Source organism: Pongo pygmaeus, chromosome 10 (genome assembly GCF_028885625.2).
Source record: "Pongo pygmaeus isolate AG05252 chromosome 10, NHGRI_mPonPyg2-v2.0_pri, whole genome shotgun sequence".
Lineage (NCBI taxonomy): Eukaryota > Metazoa > Chordata > Mammalia > Primates > Hominidae > Pongo > Pongo pygmaeus.
Genome location: NC_072383.2, coordinates 110,980,572 through 111,000,645, shown reverse-complemented (window position 1 = coordinate 111,000,645; position 20,074 = coordinate 110,980,572). Strand labels below are relative to the sequence as shown.

The 20,074-nt window shown below is 39.5% G+C and overlaps 1 protein-coding gene across 7 annotated transcripts in view; it reads left to right on the top strand.

Annotated features, from left to right (window-relative positions):
- Positions 1–20,074, top strand: part of HECTD4 (HECT domain E3 ubiquitin protein ligase 4) — a 225,839-nt gene that overhangs the window by 42,067 nt on the left and 163,698 nt on the right. The window lies entirely within an intron of this gene.

The following is a 20,074-nucleotide window of genomic DNA, read 5'->3' as shown; positions in this document are numbered from 1 at the left end:
GCTTTCCAGTACTGGAATAATAACCAATAGGAATTACAATTTTTTATTATTAATTATATACAGATGTTCTTTGACTTATGATGAATTACATCCTGAAAAACCCATCATAAATTGAAGATACTGTAAGTTGAAAGTGGGTTTTTTTTTCTTTTTTTTTTGAGTCTCACTCTGTCACCCAGGCTGGAGTGCAGTGGTGCAATCTTGGCTCACTGCAACCATTGCCTCCTGGGTTCAAACGATTCTCCTGTCTCAGCTTCCCGAGTAGCTGGGATTACAGGTGTGTGCCACCATGCCCGGCTAATTTTTGTATATTTTGTAGAGACGGGGTTTCACCATGTTGGCCAGGCTGGTCTCGAACTCCTGATCTTAGGTAATCCACCTGCCTCAGCCTCCCAGAGTGCTGGGATTACAGGCATGAGCCACTGCGCCTGGCTGAAAGTGTGTTTTCAGTTTATATTTTCCACTTATGGTAGGTTTATCTAGATGTAAGCACATCGTAAGTCAGGGACTGTCTGTATTTAAAAGGTCTGAGTGGATGTGTATGTGCATGTTTGTGTATCTCTGTCTTTTGGGTAGCCCTTTTAAATACACACACACACAAACATACACACACACACACACACACACACACACACCCCTTGTATTCCTGTGATCCTACCATCCAGTTAAGATATAGACCCTTACTAGTACCTTTAAAGCTCCTGGTTAGCTGTAGAAGACCAACGCTCCCTCTCTTCCACATAGGAAACTGCCCTTCTGAGTTTTGTTTTTCTTTTGCTTTTATTATTTTATCATATTATGCATATAGCCCTAAACAATATAGGGCTTGTTTTAGTTTTGTGTGTTTTAAGACTTTATTATATAAATGTAGTATGTCGTGTATTTTTTTGTGACTTGCATTTTCTTGGACCCTGCATGTGTTATATGATTCTTCCGTGTTGATATGTGTCACTATACTTCATTTATTTTCACTGCTGCTTAATTTTGGATTATATAACTATGACACAGTGTACCCATTCTCCTGTTGGTGGATATTTGGGTTGTTTCCACTTTTTGATATTATAAATAGTGTTGCTACAAATATTCTTGTTCTTGTCATCTGGTGCTCATGTGCAAGAATTTCTATAGGGAATTACCTAGGAGTGGATTGATGGATTGTAGGCTAATCCCTGCAACCTGTAAATGTTATCCTATATGGTGATGTAGTTTGAATATATGTCCCTACCAAATCTCATGTTGAATTGTAATCCCCAGTGTTGGGGGTTAGGCCTCATGGGAGGTGTTTGGGTCATAGGGGTGTATTCTTGGTGCTGTCCTCACTGGTGAGTGAGTTCTCAGAAGATCTGTTTTTTTAAAAGTATGTGGCATCTGCTCCTAACTCTCTCTTGCTCCCACTCTGCCATGTGAGAGATGCCTGCTTCTGCTTCACCTTCCTCCACAAGTAAAAGCTCCGTAAGGCCTCCCCAGAAGCCAAGCAGATGCTGGCACCATGCTTTCTGTACAGCCTGCAGAACTGTGAGCCAGTTAAACCTCTTTTCTGTATAAATTACCGAGTCTCAGGTATGTCTTTTTTTTTTTTTTGAGATAGAGTCTCACTCTGTCACTGAGGCTGGAGTGTAGTGGCGTGATCTTGGCTCACTCCAACCTGCGCCTCCTGGGTTCAAGCGATTCTCTGCCTCAGCCTCCTGAGTAACTGTGACTACAGGCACGCACCACCACGTCTGGCTAATTTTTGTATTTTTAGTAGAGATGGGGTTTCACCATGTTGGCCAGGCTGGTCTCGAATTCCTGGCCTCCAGTGATCTGCCCACCTCAGCCTCACAAAGTAGAATTACGGGCGTGAGCCACTGTGCCCAGCCTCAGGTATTTCTTTATAGCAATGCAAGAATGGCCTAACACATATGGAGAAAGGGTCTTTGTAGATGTGGAATCATCAGTATTTAAATGCAGTCATAAGTGTCTGCATAAGAGAGAGGCAGAGAGAGATTACACAAAGAAGAGATTAAAGTTATGTGGCCAAAAGCCAGGGAATGCTGTCAGCCAACAGAAGCTGGAAGAAGCAAGAAACCGATTCTTTCCTAGAGCCCCTGGAGGGAGTGCAGCCCTGCCCACACTTCGATTTCAGCCCAGTGATACCGATTTCAGACTTCTAGCCTCCAGAACTGTGAGAGAATAAATATCTGTTGTTTTAAGCCACAAAATTCATGGTGATTTGTTACAGTAGGCACGGGAAACTAATATAATGCATTTTCAGCATAATCGGATAATGCCACATTGATTTCCAAGGTTTTTGCACCAATTTCTATTTCTACCAGGAGTGTCAAAGAATTGTTCCACATTCTTTCAACATTTTTCCAGCAGGAGATTTTTACTAAGCAATTCTGTAAAACTAGTGCAAATTTTAAAAAATTTAGTTTGGAATGCAAAAACAAGAAATAATGGAGTACATTAATAAGAAAGTAAAACTGTTAATACTGTAGTGTTGAATACTATAGTAATGAAGTTGAGGGATTTGGTTAAGTTTATGCATATGTTGTAGATAATGCATTATAACTATTATTTCACTTGCCTCATCCATCAACAAGTTAATATTTTCTGCACATATTCTTTCTTCCCTCTAGAAAATAATCCAGTGATTTGTTGGTACTCATTACGTGAATTGGCATACTCTTTTGTTTCTGTTTTGTTTATTTGTAGTTTTACTCTATGCCATCATACAAAATCTTTTTTGGCTAAACATAGATTGGTAAGAGTTTTTTTCTGTTTCTCTCTTTCTGATAACTCTAACCTTTCTGCTCAATTAGATAGCATATTTTTGCATATATTTTGAGGGAACAGATATTAGTTGTTAATCCCAGAAAATGTATTACCTGCTTGTCTCATGAAGTATATATCATTTGATGATAAAAATATTGCTCATACTAACAATAATTGGACCTTAGAGGTGAATTGCATTTGACACTTTAAAGTTTTAAATGCATTTTCTCATTTGATTAATTTGTGTGCCTTAGAGGTAAGTCATTTAAACAAATATATTTACTTCTGAGGAAACTGAATTAATATTAGTTGTTTATAAACAGTTTTGAGTCTCAAAGTTTCTATCTGCAAAACTAAGTGGTAAATTGAGGTGATTTAGCTAGGCCTGTTTTAAAAGGCTGCTGATTTTAATAGCTTCCTAGCGTTGGAAGAAAAAATTCTTGTGTGTCATTTACATTATAAGAACTATCATGAAAGGCTACCAGTTTCTTCTTGATCACAGCCAGTGATCATAATCATTCAATATACCCTATTTTGTTTTTGACAAGCTTTTGTTAAAAAACTTATTATAACAAATTTGGAAAATTGTAAAAATACATAAGAGTAGGTGAAGTCACATAATAAACCCTTACGTACCCATCAGCAAGTTCGACAGTTATCAGCTCTTGGCGAATCGTATTTCATTTGTACTTCTACCTACTTCTCTCTTTCCCATGTTATTCCCATATTACTTTGGAGTAAATCCATTACATGTTATCTTATCTATAAATATTTAAGTATATATCAAAAGATGAGTACTCCTTTTAAAACATAATCACAATCAATCATATCTTTTAAAATTAACAATAATTATTTAATATAATTAAATATATTGGCAGTATTCAAATTTCCAAATTTTATAATTGTGCTAATTTTTTTTTTTTTTTTTTTGAGACGGAGTCTTGCTCTGTTGCCCAGGTTGGAGTGCAGTGGCGCGATCTCGGCTCACTGCAACCTCCGCCTCCTGGGTTCAAGCAATTCTCCTGCCTCAGCCTCCTGAGTAGCTGGGACTAACAGGTGCCTGCCACCATGCCCAGCTAATTTTTTATATTTTTAGTAGAGACAGGGTTTCACCGTGTTAGCCAGGATGGTCTTGATCTCCCGACCTCATGATCCACCTGCCTCGGCCTCCCAAAGTGCTGGGATTACAGGCGTGAGCCACTGCGCTCGGTCTAATTGTGCTAATTTTTTAAAACGGCTGTTTGAATCAGAGTCTAAATAAGGCACACACACTGAGATTGGTTGATTTTTTTGTTTGTTTGTTTGTTTTGTTTATTGAGACGGAGTCTTACCCTGTCCCAGGCTGGAGTGCAGTGGCGCAATCTTGGCTCACTGCAACCTCCGCCTCCTGGGTTCAAGCGATTCTCCTGCCTCAACCTCCCAAGTAGCTGGGATTACAGGCATGTGCCACCACGCCTGGCTAATTTTTGTATTTTTAGTAGAGACGGGGTTTCACTGTGTTGGCCAGGCTGGTCTCGAACTCCTGACCTCAGGTGATCCACCCATCTCGCCCTCCCAAAGTGCCACCGTGCCAGCCAATGTTTTTTTTTTTTTTTTTTTTTTTGAGATGGAGTTTCACTCGTGTTGCCCAGGCTGGAGTGCAGTGCTGCGATCTCGGCTCACCACAACCTCTGCCTCCCAGGTTCAAGCAATTCTCCTGCCTCAGCCTCCTGAGTAGCGGGGATTACAGGTGTGCACCACCATGCCCTGCTAATTTTGTATTTTTAGTAGAGACGGGGTTTCTCCATGTTGAGGCTGGTCTTGAACTCCTAACCTCAGGTGATCTGCCCACCTCGGCCGCCCAAAGTGCTGGGATTACAGGCATGAGCCACCGCACCCCGCCATGTTTTTTAAACTATAATTCTTATCTGCCACACACAAACTTTCTGCCTTGCAGTTTATTTGTCGAAGAAAATTGGTTGTCTTGTTTTCTGCAGTCTAGATTTTGCTTATTTCATCCTCATGATATAGTTTAATATGTTTTTTCTGTGTTCACTATTTTCTGTAAATTCATATTTGGATCTCTAGACCATGCTTTAGTACCACTCAGGTTTGATTTTTTTTCCCCAAGACTTCTTCATGGGTGATGGTGTATAACTTCATCAGTGCACACATAATGTCTGCTTGTCTCTTTTTGTGATGTTTGCAGCTGCTAAAGCTCACTGCCTAAATCTATTAAATCGGTAGAGATTGCAAAACAATGATTGTCTGTCTTTCACTTATTAACTAGAACATTTATTTATTTATTTTTATTTTTTATTTCCATAGGTTATTGGGGAACAGGTTGTGCTTGGTTCCATGAGTAAGTTCATTAGTGATGATTTGTGAGGTTTTGGTACACCCATCATCTGAGCAGTATACGCTGCACCCAATTTATAGTCTTTTTTTTTTTTTTGAGACAGAGTCTCACTCTGTCGCCCAGACTGGAGTGCAATGGTGTGATCTTGGCTCACTGCAACCTCCGCTTCCTGGGTTCAAGCGATTCTCCTGCCTCAGCTTCTCGAGTAGCTGGGACTACAGGTGCGCACCACTGTGCCCACCTTATTTTTGTATTTTTAGAGACAGGGTTTCACCATGTTGGCCAGGCTGGTCTCGAACTCCTGACCTCGTGATCTGCCCGCCTCGGCCTCCCAAAGTGTTGGGATTACAGGCGTGAACCCCAATTTATAGTCTTTTATCCTTCACCCACTTCCCACCCTTTTCCCCTTGAGTCCCCAAACCCCATTGTTTCGTTCTTATGCCTTTGCATCCTCATAGCTTAGCTCCGAGTTATAAGTGAGAACATACGATGTTTGGTTTTCCATTCCTGAGTTACTTCACTTACAGTAATAGTCTCCAGTCCCATTTAGGTTGCTGCAAATGCCATTCATTCATTCCTTTTTTATGGCTGAGTAGTATTCCATTGTGTATATATATATATATCACAGTTTCTTTATCCACTTGTTGATTGATGGGCATTTGGGTGGGTGGCACATTTTTGCAATTGCAAATTGTGCTGCTGTAAACATGCACGTGCAAGTATCTTTTTTGTATAATGACTTCTTTTCTTCTGGGTAGATATGCAGTAGTGGGATTGCTGGATCAAATGGTAATTCTACTTTCAGTTCTTTAAAGAATCTCCACACTGTTTTCCATAGTGGTTGTACTAGTTTACATTCCCACCAGCAATGTAGAAGTGTTCCTTGTTCACCGCATCCATGCCAACATGTATTACTTTTGATTTTTTTGATTATGGCTTTTTTTTTTTTTTTTTTTGAGATAGAGTTTCGCTCTTGTCACCCAGGCTGGACTGCAATGGCAGGATCTCTGCTCACTGCAACCTCTGCCTCCCAGGTTCAAGCAATTCTCCTGCTTCAGCCTCTCGAGTAGCTGGAATTACAGGCACCCACCACCATGCCGGCTAATTTTTTTTTTTTTGTATTTTTAGTAGAGATGGGGGTTACTGTGTTGACCAGGCTGGTCTCGAACTCCTGACCTCATGATCTGCCCACCTCGGCCTCCCAAAGTGCGGGGATTACAGGCGTGAGCCACCGTGACTGGCCGATTATGGCCATTCTTGCAGGAGTAAGGTGGTATGACATTGTGGTTTTGATTTGCATTTCCCTGATCATTAGTGATGTTGAGCATTTTTTCATATGTTTGTTGGCCATTTGTATATCTTCTTTTGAGAATTGTCTATTCATGTCCTTAGTCCACTTTTTGATGGGATTGTTTGTTTTTTTCTTGCTAATTTGTTTGAGTTCATTGTAGATTCTGGATATTACTCTTTTGTCAGATGTATAGATCGTGAAGATTTTCTCCCACTTTATTTATTTATTTAAGAGGGAGTCTAGCTCTGTTGCCCAGGCTGGAGTGCAGTGGCGTGATCTCAGCCCACTGCAACCTCCACCTCCCGGATTCAAGCGATTCTCCTGCCTCAGCCTCCCAAGTGGCTGGGACTACAGGCACGCACCACCACACCCAGCTAATTTTTGTGTTTTTTAGTAGAGATGGGGTTTCACCATGTTGGCCAGGCTGGTATTGAACTCCTGACCTCAGGTGATCCGCCCACCTTGGGGTCCCAAAGTGCTGGGATTATAGACATGAGCCACCGCAGCTGGCCCCACTTACTTAAAGTGAAGTTTTCTCTCATCAGCCATTTGCTTACCTAGGTGTGGAATACATATGAGAAATCAGGATAAATGTTTGCATTTCTCCTTATATTAAGCAATTTTCAAAATAATGAATGGTTTGCCAACATCCTCTAGTGATAATTTTCCTTTTTGTAAGAGTATGAACTTGTGGATTTAAACATTTGACGTTTTTCTGTCCCTTGCATTATTGTGCTTTTTTTATTTGTTTGTTTAATAGATACAGGGATTTTGCTTTGTTGCTCCGGTCTTGAACTCGTGGGCTCAAGCAGTCCTCCCTCCTTGGCCTCCCAAAGTGCTGGAATTACAGGCATGAGCCACCATGTCTGGCCTCTATTGTCCATACTAATCTGGCAATATCATTGTTTCTCAAAATGGATAATTTTTTTTCTAAAGAAGATATACAAATGGCCAATAAGCCCATTAAAAGATGTGATGCTCAACGTCATTACCCATTAGAGAAATGCAAGTTAAAACTACATGAACATACCACTTCACACCCACTAGGATGAATATAATCAGAAATACATAATAACAAGTGGCACCAAAGATGTGGAGAAATTAAAATCCTCATGCGTTGCTGGTGGGAATGTAAAATGGTGCAGCCATCTAGGAAAACAGTCTAGCATTTCCTCTAGCTGGTAAACATAGAGTTAACATATGACTCAGCTGTTCCATTTTTAGGTATTTACACAAGGGGGATGGAAACATGTCTATATAACCTGTGCATGAATGTTCATAGCAGCATTATTTGTAATAGCCAAAAAATGAAAACAATTAAAATGTCCATCAACTGATGAATGGATAAATAAAATATGGTCTAGCTATACAATGGAATTTTATTCAGCAATAAAAGGAACGAAATATTGACACATATTAAAATATGGATGACCCTTGAAAACAGTATACTAAGAGAAAGAGACCAATGACAAAAGACCTCACATAATATGATTCCATTTATATGAAATGTAAAAAATAGGCAAATCTATAAATATAGAAAATAGAATAGTGGTTGCCAAGGGCTGGGAGATTTGGGGAAAATGGAGAGAGACTACTAATGGGTTCAGGGTTTTGTGGTTTTTTTTGCAGTAGGATGGGGGTGTGTGATGAAAATGTTCTGCAATGTGAATATATTATACTAAAGGCCATTGAATTATATTTTAGGTGGATGAATTTTATGGTACGTGAATTATGTTACAACAAATCTTTAATAAAGATTATATTATTTTTTATAAAAGGAGTCCCTGAAGTCACCCAAGGAGCTTGCTTAAATGCAGATTCCAGGGCAATATCCTAGACCTCTGGAAAAATCTTTAGAAATGGATTCCAGGAATCTTTTTTTTTTTTTTGAGACAGAGTCTTACTCTGTCACTCAGGCTGGAGTGCAGTGGCATGATCTTGGCTCACTGCAACCTCCACCTCCTGGGTTCGAGCGATCAATTCTCCTGCCTCAGCCTCCCCAGTAGCTGGGATTACAGGCTCATGCCACCAGGACTGGCTAATTTTTGTATTTTTAGTAGAGATGGGGTTTTACCATGTTGGCCAGGCTGGTCTCAAACACCCGACCTTAGGTGATCCACCTGCCTCAGCCCCTGAAAATGCTGGGATTATAGGTGTGAGCCACCGCGCCCTGCCCCAGGAATCTTTATATAAAGTGAGCACATCCAGGGATTTTGATGCATACTGTTTGAGTGACATATTATCAAAGTTCTTTATTATGCTTTGTGCATACCAGTAACTTCCTATTTCTGCTTCTGGTATAATAGAGAATAGGTCTTCCTCTTCCACATGACAGCCCTTCAGTCTTAGGAAGACAGCTCCCCCTTCCCACCCGTCTCTTTTGTAGGCCATGCATCCCCAGTTCCTTAACCATTTCTCATGTGACATGATTTCCAGATTAGTCAAATCATCTTCTTCTGGACACACTCTAGTCTCTTAATGACTTCTTAAAATGAGGTACTTGGAACTGAACAGGATATTCCAGTTATAGTTTGACCATTGCAGAATATAAATGGGATTATTACCTCACTTGTCCCTGACACTGGAATTCTACTGATGCATTTTAAGATTGCATTAGCTTTTGAAAACAGTGTTGGCTCAAGTGAAGCTTGTGTTTAACTCAAACCTCGCTTACGCCACCCCTGACTCTCCCAGCTTTTATCTAGTCAGGTCTTTGTTGTATGACATCAGGAAAAATTCCCTTTCTTGTTGGTGATCTGGTCTAAAACATGGAAAGAATATCTTTAATGTCATAATAATTATTTAGCAGTTTCAACTTTTTCAGAGCATTGACTGTACATGATCTCCTTAGATTTTAACAACTGTGTAAAATGAAGGGAGGTGCTACCCTCGTTTTATAGATGCAGAAATACAGACTGAGAGACCTGAAGTAAAATGCCTAAGGGGAGGGAGAGGTATTTGCAGAGGCTGGCATAGAACCTAGTTCCCCCAACTCAGTGGTTTGAAATCTTGGCTGCACATTGGATTCACCTGTGGGGTTTAAAAACTGATGCTGGACTAGGTGTGGTGGCTCATGCCTGTAATCTCAGCACTTTGGGAGGCTGAGGCAGGAGGATCACCTGAGGTCAGGAGTTCAAGACCATCCTGGCCAACATGGTGAAACCCTGTCTTTACTAAAAATACAAAAAATAGCTGGGTGTGGTGGCACGTGCCTGTAGTCCCAGCTACTAGGGAGATTGAGGCATGAGAATCACTTGAATCTGGGAGGCGGCAGTTGCATGAGTCGAGATCATGCCAGTGCACTCCAGCCTGGGTGACAGAGCGAGACTCCATCTCAAAAAAAACAAAACAAACCAAAACACACCAAAACAAAAAATCCGATGCCTAGGCCCCATCCTCAGATATTCTGAGGTAACCAGACCGGGGTGGGACCAACTCACTACTCTTGTTTAAAAGCTATCAAAACAATTCTAATATCCAGCCAGGGTTGAGAACAGCTGCCCTAAATCATATTCTGATGTCCCCTCCCCCTCACCACATGTATTTTCTTCATCTAATTAAAAGGTTCTTATGTGGAAGAGAGAGGATTATTTTCCATCATTCCAGAAGGCAAAAGTAAAATTAGTCCAAGTGGGAGAGGATTACTCAGATGTATAGTGGAAACCAGGTGTAAGTCCTAAGAGGATTATTCTTGGAATTTATTTATCTTCTCATTCATTAATTTATCAAACATTTATGTGCCAGACACTGTGCTCAGCTCTGGGGACACAAACATGAGTATGACATGGTCTCCCCCTTTTGGGGCTCACAGTTGAAAGGGAAGACAAACTGTAAATAAATAACATCATAGTGGAGTGTGGTAAGTGTTACACATATTAGAGCTGTTCAATTTCCTTTTTAAATTTGTTATAGTTTTGTATTAAAAATTGTCAGTAGTGATTTTCTTACCATAATATATTTATGCCAAGCATTTGGTGAATATGTTGCACTATATTAGTCTTTACATTAAGTATATAATTCAAGCAACAGATAAAGTTAGTCTGCAGAAATTTTGTGGAAATATCTTCTTTCTCTAAATACTCCTAATAGTAAAATGTACAATAGTATTCAAACCATTTTGAAGAATTTAGTCCTATGTCTTCCTTTTTTTTTTTTTTTTTTTTGAGACAAAGTATCACTCTTTTGCCCAGGCTGGAGTGCAGTGGTGCGGTCTCAGCTCACTGCAACCTCCCACCGCAACCTCTGCCTCCCAGGTTCAAGGGTTTCTCCTGCCTCAGCATCCCAAGTAGCTGAGATTACAGGTGCCCATCACCACGCCCAGCTAATTTTTGTATTTTTAATAGAGATGGGGTTTCACTATGTTCGTCAGGCTGGTCTTAAACTCCTGACCTCAGGTGATCTGCCTGCCTTGGCCTCCCAAAGTGCTGGTATTATAGGCGTGAGCCACCGCGCCTGGCTAGTCCTCCAAATTTTTTATTTTTAAAAAATATTTTTATTAAAAAAAGTAGAGATGGGGTCTCACTGTGTTGCCCAGATTTGTCTCAAACTCCTGGGCTGAAGCAATCGATCCTACCACTTAGGCCTTCCCAAGTATTGAGATTACAGGCGTGAGCCACTGTACCTAACCTCCAAATTCTATTCTGTTAATTATTAAGCATAGGTATATGATCTGTATTTATTTTGTCAAGATTTTATGTTGATGAAAAAATGATTTTGTAACATGGAGAAAATTTTACATATAGATTTGATGCCTCAGATCAACTCTCAAGAGCCAGTCTGTATATCACTCACTCTACTTCCTTTATAGATACCATTTATTAAAAACAAATCAATAGGCCAAGTGTGGTGGCTCATGCCTGTAATTCCAGCACTTTGGGACGCCGAGGTGGGCGGATCTCTTCAGGCTAGGAATTCTAGACCAGCCTGGCCGTCATGGCGAAATCCTGTCTCTACCAAAAATACAGAAATTAACCCAATGTTGTGGTGGACGTCTGTAATCCCAGCTACTTGGGAGGCTGAGGCACGAGAATAGCTTGAACCCAGGAGGTGGAGGTTGCAATGAGCTGAGATTGCACCACTGCACTCCAGCCTGGGCAACAGAGCGAGACTCTGTTAAAAACAAACAAACAAACAAACAAAAACCAAAACAAATCAATACATTCTTATTAAAACAGCTAAAACACTTTTCCTTATAGTTTATAGCTGACCTTCTGATAAGAAGTATGTATACAGTACTGTGAAAACTCAGAGAAACTGTTTTGGAAAGGGGAAGAGAAAGAGGAAATCAGAGTTTCTCAAAGTAGGTCTTGATGGAGCAGAGCTGAATTTTGAAAGGTAGGATTTACACTGAGTCGGGTAGGCATTTAGGCAACAAGAGCAGGGAGATGGAAAAATAGAACCCTGGTCAAAGGGACAGCACAAAAGATCAAAACTGGGCAGGGGCCACAACAAGATGGAACTTTCATGGTAAAAGAATTTGAACAGTAATTTCTTATGTATTGGAGTCCTCACAATTCTGGCAATCCTGCTGTCACCAGCAGTTACATGAAGATCTGGGAAAGTCACCATATGCTGGAGAAAGTTTTGCAGGGCTTAGCCAAAACTAAAAAATCTAGCAAGAAGTCAGAGTCCATTCCAGTTTTGGCATCCAGTTAGAGGCTAAAACTCATGAATTAAAGTATGGAAATTTAATATCGTCGTTCTTAGTTAGGTTTAAGACCCTTTTTACAAATAAGAGATGTTGAAAGTGAGTTTGAATAAACACGTATTTCCAAGTTGGATAAGATCATGCAGCTTCAGGTTCTAATTTAATTGATAAGTGATCCACCCTGGATTTGGGCTTTAGTAAGAGAGAATTCCACCCTCCCATCATGATGTACTTACTTGGCTCGAATGAGAGCTTTTCAAGTCTTTGTTGATTGCAACATGCAATTCAGTTTGGCTGTAATTGCTGTCTTCATTATGTGAAAAATGGTAGAAAAAAAATCTGTAGAAAGGTTTAAGCATCTATTCTAACATTTGAGAGGGTTTCAGTATTCTGCCTTTACTTAAAAGTTTTGTATTGGTAGGGCATGGTGGCTCATGCCTGTAATCCCAGCACTTTGGGAGGCTGAGGCAGGAGGATCGCTTGAACCCCAGGAGTTTGAGATCAGCCTAGACAACATGGTGAAACCCTACCTCTAAAAAAATTTTTAAATTAGCTAGGCATAGTGATGCGCGCCTGTAGTCCCAGCTACCCAGGAGGCTGAGGTGGGAGGATCACTTGAGCCCAGGTGGTGGAGGTTGCAGTAAGCTGAGATTGCACCACTGCACTCCAGCCTGGACGACAGGGCAAGACCCTGTCTCAAAAAAATAAATAAATAAATAAATAAATAAAAAGTTTTACATTGAGGTTGCAAGTCTAGCCAGTCGATCTCCTTTGAAATAATCCAAGTATAAATTCCTTTTATGCTGACAGGTTCATATAATGAATTGAATTGATTAATGTCCCATACTGGGGAGTATAGTAATATAATTCATCTGCTTAGAGCCCGAGTGACCCTGAGTTTTAAACATCATTTCCTTTTGGAAATGGAAAGGTTTTATTGCTCATTGATAATTCCCAATATCTGCAGGGTCTTTCCCATTTACCATCCTGTCTTCTGTCCTAACCAGGAACATAATCAGCTCTACATTATTTGAAATTAACTGCTGCCAAAGTACAACAGATGGGACTAGTGAACTGATGTAAGGAAAGTATTTCCTGTGGTACTTGTGTCACCATTTGTTTGACTACCAGTTATTTAAAGAGCGTTTGCATGTGAAAAATGATCCGTGCTAGTTATGACTGCTTTTCTTTTTTCTGTCTTTGGAAACTCAGAAGTTCTAAGCATTTCTTCTGTATAAACAATGTAACTTGTCATTAGTCTGTTGTTTTTGAAACAGAAAAAATAACATCCATGTTTCTATTATCACAAACACTAATTTCAAAATTGAATAAGTGTGTTTTACAGACTCCTAATTAGAGGGCATATGCAATGTTTATACTGCTTTTTATTGTGGTTTTAATAATTTTTTATTTAATGATTTGATTTAATTTAATTTAATGTTTTATTTAACATAAATAAAAAATCATTAATATTTCATTTTGAGATGTTATGATTTAATTAAACACTTCCTTTTTTTCTCCTCCCCGAGATGGAGTCTTGCTCTGTCTCCCAGGCTGGAATGCAGTGGCGTGATCTTGGCTTACTGCAACCTCCACCTCCTGCCTCAGGCAAGTCTCCTGCCTCAGCCTTCTGAGTAGCTGGGATTACAGGCATGCGCCATCACACCCAGCTAATTTTTGTATTCTTAGGGGTTTCACCAGGCTGGTCTCGAACTCTCGACCTCATGATCTGCCCACCTTGGCCTCCCAAAGTGCTGGGATTACAGGCGTGAGCCACCGCGCCTGGCCCAACACTTCCCTTTTATACATTGAGATTGCTTCTACCTTTCCCACTATAATAAACAATACTGCAATGAATATCTCTGTGTATTTCTTACTTCTAGAATATTGCTTTAGGACAAATTCCTAGAAATGTAATTTCTATTTCTTTCAGAAATATGCTCAAATATATAAGAGAAGATGATTTTAGCTTCTTACTTGACCCTTTTCAATAATTATCCCTCTGCTGTTCTGAACAGCAAAGTAGATGGAAATTGATGTTTATCCTTACAGGATTATAGTAGTTTATGCTAACGATTAGTCTGGTTAATGTCCTCATATGTATATATAAGATTCTCTACCACTTCAAAAGCGTCTATATGCCTATCCTCACTCCTACACTTACTTGAAATGCAGGTTGGCATTTCACATTTCACATCATGGCTGGCTGGTATGTGTTGTCCAGTATTTTCCCAGAAAAAAATGGAAATAAATTAGTAAATTGGCTAAAATGATCTGATTGATTGTCTGTTTTTTTTTGTTTTTTTTTGTGTTTTTTTGAGACAGGGTCTTACTCTGTCACTCAGGTTGGAATGCAGTGGTGCGATCATAGCTCGCTGCAGCCTTGAACTCCTGGGCTCAAGCAATCCTCCTGCCTCAGCCTTTTAGGTAGCTGGGACTATAGGTGCATGCCACCACACCCAGCTAATTATTTTTTATTTTGTAGAGACTGTCTTGCCATGTTGCTCAGGCTGGTCTCAAACTCCTGGCCTCAAGATCACCTGAACCTCCCAAAGTGTTGGGATTACAGGCGTGAGCCATCACAGCTGGCCTGACCACTCTATTCTTCTATCAAATATTGTAGTCTTGTTCAAAGCCAGATTTGGCCAGCAAAGAATATTTTACCCACATTCAATTAGACTTTACAGAGTGACTGTTGCCTTAGTTTAAAAACACTTATGTTGGCCAGGTGTGGTGGCTCATGCCTGCAATCCCATCACTTTGGGAGGCCGAGGCAGGAGGATTGCTTGAGCCCAGGAGTTTGAGACTAGCCTGGGTAACATAGCGAGACCTTGTCTATACAAAAAAATTAGCCGAGTGTGGTGGTGCAGGCCTGTGGTTCCAGCTACTTGAGAGGCTCAGGCTGCAGTGAGCCATGATCGTTCCACGGCACTCCAGCAGCCTGGGTGGCAGAGCAAGGCTGCTGGAGTCAGCCTGTCTCAAAAGAAAAAAAAAAACTGCAACAAAACACATATGTTATGTGTGATTAAAAAAAATACATTAAGGCTGTGAGTTACTTTGGCAGTCACTCCCTTAATTAGGGTAACGTTAGCATTATCACCAAAGTACAGTTAGTAACCCTTCTGATTAAGGACGACAGGGATATTCCCTTTTCCTTAAATAGCTTTCCACTTTTTTAAAAAGAAAAATATTAAATTTCTAATGACATTTTGGTCAAGAGCAGTGGTTTTATGTGAGGATCTGAGACAAATCATTTAATATTCATAAGTACCAGAATAGATGTGCTGTAGCTGACTTACAAAAACCCAAAGGTATGATGTCTTTTTATAAAATGACTTTAGGCCATGACCTTCAAACTTTAGAATTCTAAAAAAACAGCGGCATAGCAAACAGTTCTGAGTTTTCATAAGGGGCCCCTGAAATGGATAACGCTGAGTAGCCTAATGGATTTCTGAAAGCATAGTGTGCTTTAGATACTGCTAAATCAATAAACACAACAGTCATTTAAGTGTGTATGTTATATAATATTTGGTTAATTGTATTATAACTCAAATTCTTTCAGTGTACTTGTCTTTTAAATTGAATGCTAAATATAACTGGAGTACTTGTAAAAATAGAATGGTCAGAAAAATGCAGAGTATATTATGTCATTTTTCTAAACTATATTAAGTTAATATTTGGAGTTAGCTACAGATTTTGTCATACACATCATTTTATGTACCATGAAATGTCATATTTCAGAAGTACTCCTGTTGAATAATAAAAATAAATAGCCCTGTTTTATGTTACTGAGTTGTTCGTCATTTGAGTTAAATAAAAGATTATATTGAATTTTTTTAGTAGTTGCTTCATATTACATAAGTAGACGATCGGTGTACCATAAATAAAAATGTATGTTGAGTACATAGGTAGGTATTTTATATAAAAGAGTTGTTTTGGGTGGAAGAAATAACAATACTGAAAAGCTTTTTTAAAGTGCCAAAAACTTTATTATTTGTTTAGATGTTTATGACTGGGAAGATGATCAAAGTTAAAATTTTGCAGTTTTTCATATCATTGAAAAATATTTCAGTAATCTTTATTGATTGTAATAGTGGAGGCTGATATTTGGGGGGAATAGCACTAAAAAACAAATGAAAATCGGCAGTATGACTTTCTTGAGTTTGATAACAGCTTCAAGGCTGGTGGTTGCCCTTGAAATGTGATCATTTTTTAAGGAACTTGAGTTGTTTTATCTGCTGCCATCTGAAAAATAAAAAGGTAATGTGTGTTTGGTGAATCTAAATAAAAGGGTAGGGAAATACAGTTTTATATTACTTGATGGTGAAGGACATTTAATCAATTATTATTTGTTTGATGTGGTTGTATTAAAAACTAAGTAAGTGGCTGAGCGTAGTGGCTCACGCCTATACTCTTAGCACTTTGGGAGGCTAAGGCAGGCAGATCGCTTGAGCTCTGGAGTTCAAGACTAGCCTAGGCAACGTAGGGAGACCCCCATCTCTACAAAAAATACAAAAAATTAGCTGCATAGTGGCACATGCCTCTAGTCTCAACTACTCAGGAGGCTGAGGTTGGATGATTGACCACTGAGCCTGGGAAGCTTGAGGCTCCAGTGAGCTAAGATTGCACCACTGTACTCCAGCCTGGGTGAGTGAGACCCCGTCAAAAAAAAAAAAAAAAAAAGAAAGAGAAAAAGAAGGAAAGAAAGAGGAAAGAAAGAAAGAAGCACCTCAGTAAAAAATACCCCTAATTTTTATTTTTAATGATATTATTTTCAATATGTCTTTACCCAGTGATATCTAGTTGAACACAACTATAGTCTGGTTGGAATTTTTTTCCTTTTATTTAATCTTTAAAATTACCATACAGTCAAACTGGCCTTTTTTGGGAGGTGTGTAGTTCTATGAATTTTAACACGTTATTAATTCATGTAACCACCACCACAACTGGGAACAATTCCTTCAACCCCCACAAAAAAAACTCCCTCATACTATCCCTGCGTAGTCAGACCCTACCCTTACCCCTAAACCCTGGTAACCATTGATCTATTCTCCATTACCATAGTTTTTTTTTTTTCCAGAATGTCACAGAAATGAAATCATACAGAACATAAGCCTTGGAAATTGGCTTCTCTCAACAAAATACCATTAGATTCATTGAAGTAGTTGTGTTTATCATTATTTTCTTTCTTTGCTAAGTTGTTGGTTGAAATTTTATGGCATCCTGATATTACATCAGATCTGATAAGCTGGCACTGAATTTTTTTAAAACTATGAATATTTTTCATATTAGTTAACTGAGATAGTTAATTTTTTGAATTGGGATTTGTTGTATTGTTTGTTTTCACAGTATTTTCAGTTTTATTATAAAAGTACACACCCAATAAAGATTAAGTCATTTCTTAACTCTACCTGCATTCAACCCTTGCTCTTTTTATTTATTTTATTTTATTTATTTATTTTTAGAGACAAGGTCTCACTACTAGGCTGGTCTTGAACTCCTGGCCTCAAGTGATCCTCCTACCTCCTCCTCCCTAAGTGCTGGGATAACAGGCATGAGCCACCGCGCCCGGCCAACACTTGCTCTTGAGCAGCTTTCTTTGTTTTTACCATCTTGGCAAGTTCCTTGCATCTTTTCATGCAGCCTTTCTTTGTCCTGCCAGGTACTGCTTGTGCTGTTTTCTCTCATCTTTCAGGTGTGTTGACTGGGTATGTTTTCAAAGCTTGTTCAAAAAGCTTCTGTTCGTTGTCCAAGGGGTGAAGTGGGTGCATGGACCTTAAAATCATTCTGAAGGTGTTTCATTGTCTGCTTGAGGCAATGTTCTTTTTAAAGTTTATCAAAAGCCTTTTTGGTTTGTCATCTTTTTGATGAGGGTCCAATTTTTGGAGGCTCTTTGCTTTGCCAGTAACACCTTTGGTGGTTGTCTTGACCTCAGTAGAAGAATGTATGTTGATGTAATTAGCAATAACTTCCCAACTTCCCATCTTGAATTCATCCCAGCAGGGAAGAGATTCATAGCTTTAACTTGTAGCTGCAGATCATCTTCTTACCAGTTGTTGCTGCCATTTCCACCTCTGCCCATTTATTTCTCTGCATTCTTAGATGCTTATTACATACGAGCCCCAGCTTCCTGTTTCTCCTTTGTAATTTGTTCATTTATTTCTTCTGTTTTTCCAGAGCAGCCATTCCTACTTCTTTTGTAGATGATGTGTTTCATTCAAGTACTATAAGCTTTCTAGTTCAAGCTGATTACAAAGTTTTTCTACTTCTTCCATCATTTCTTTTTTTTTCTTTTTTGAGACAGGGTCTCCCCTTGTCACCCAGGCTGGAGTGCACTGGTGCCATCATAACTCACTGCGGCCTTGGACTCCTAGCCTCAGGCAGTCCTTCCACCTTGGCCTCCCAAAGTTCTAGGATTACAGGCATGAGCCACCATACCTGGCCTTCTACCATCATGTTAACCCACCCTGCCTCATTGTTGGTAAAGTGATTCCAGATCTTAGATGAGTTTCGAAGTTTTTGCCTTTCTTTCTTTTTCTTTCTTTCTTTTTTTTTTTTTTTTTTAAGCAGACAGGGTCTTACTATGTTGCTCAGGCTGGAGTGCAGTGGCTATTCACAGGCACGATCATAGCTGCTACAGCCTCGAACTCCTGGGCTCAAGCAGTCCTTCTGCCACAGCCTCCCAAGTAGCTGGAAGTATAAGCGTATGTCACCCACCTAGCTTGCCATTTCTTTGTAATGTTTTTTTTTTTTTGGATGTCTTTTTTTTTCTTTGCCAATAATACTTGTTGTCTAATTATAAGTTCTTTCTCCTTTGCTAATTGAGCAGCTTCTAATTCAGCTTATCTTTGTTTTTCTTTAGCTTCTTGCTCCTTTTGTTTTGGTTTTGTGTTGTTGTTTTTAAATTGTGAACTTTTTTTTCAATTCAATTCAGAGATTTGCATATGTAGCTAAGTAAGGCAATTACAGTGTTTGCATTGTTTTGGAAATTCTTGTTATTTTATTGGGCTAAAATATTAATAACAAGTTTCTAAAGGCAAAATTTGAGATAAAAGAGTATTTTTCCAGTTTGTAAGGGAAATAAATTGCACTATGACCTCTCTTAATGTCAGTGCCAAAGACCTGGCAGAATTTTCTTTGCTTTTGTTCCAGGCCTCTTCCCACCCTGACTTTCTGGTCTACTGTGAACCAGGCACCTCTATTGTCTGATAATCTGTTTCAGTGTGCTTGCTCCTAGAGTGTTCTCCTTTGTTGATTACAGTAGTCTGTTCGTTTTGATCTAGTCAAATTTATGTGCATAAACTCTTTGCATTGTAAATTTAGTTTGATTCTTGAGATTTAGTTTGATCTCGAGAGCTGGTTCCTTTCTTAGTTGATAGAAGAAGATATAATGGTTTTATTATCCCCAGCTGCTGAAAATGGAGGCCTCCTGATAATTGTATGTTTTGGCAAGAAAACAATCTAATATGAATTGGATAAATCTATACCATATCACAAATTAAAATAATGGGTTAACGCTATTAAGAATGGGGTATGCTGCCAGGCATAGTGGCTCAGGCCTGTAATCCCAGCACTTTGGGAGTCCGAGGTGGGCAGATCACCTGAGGTCAGGAGTTCGAGACCAGCCTGGCCAATGTGGCGAAACCTCATCTCTGCTAAAAATACAAAAATTAGCTGGGCATGGTGGCACGCCCTTGTAATCCCAGCTACTAGGGAGGCTGAGGCAGAATTGCTTGAACCTGGGAGGTGGAGGTTGCAGTGAGCTGAGATCGGCCACTGCACTCCAGCCTGGGCAACAGAGCAAGACTCCATCTCAAAAAAACAGAATGGGGTATGCTTCACAACCAAAGAACCATGAATAATCCATCATTTATTAAACATATATATATTAGGTTTTGAAGAACAGAGATAAAACTTGTACTCTATCTGGTAATAGGAGTTAGAAACTTTAACTTTTTTTTTTTTTTTGAGACGGAGTCTCACTCTGTCATCCAGGCTGGAGTGCAGTGGTGCGATCTCGGCTCACTGCAACCTCTACCTC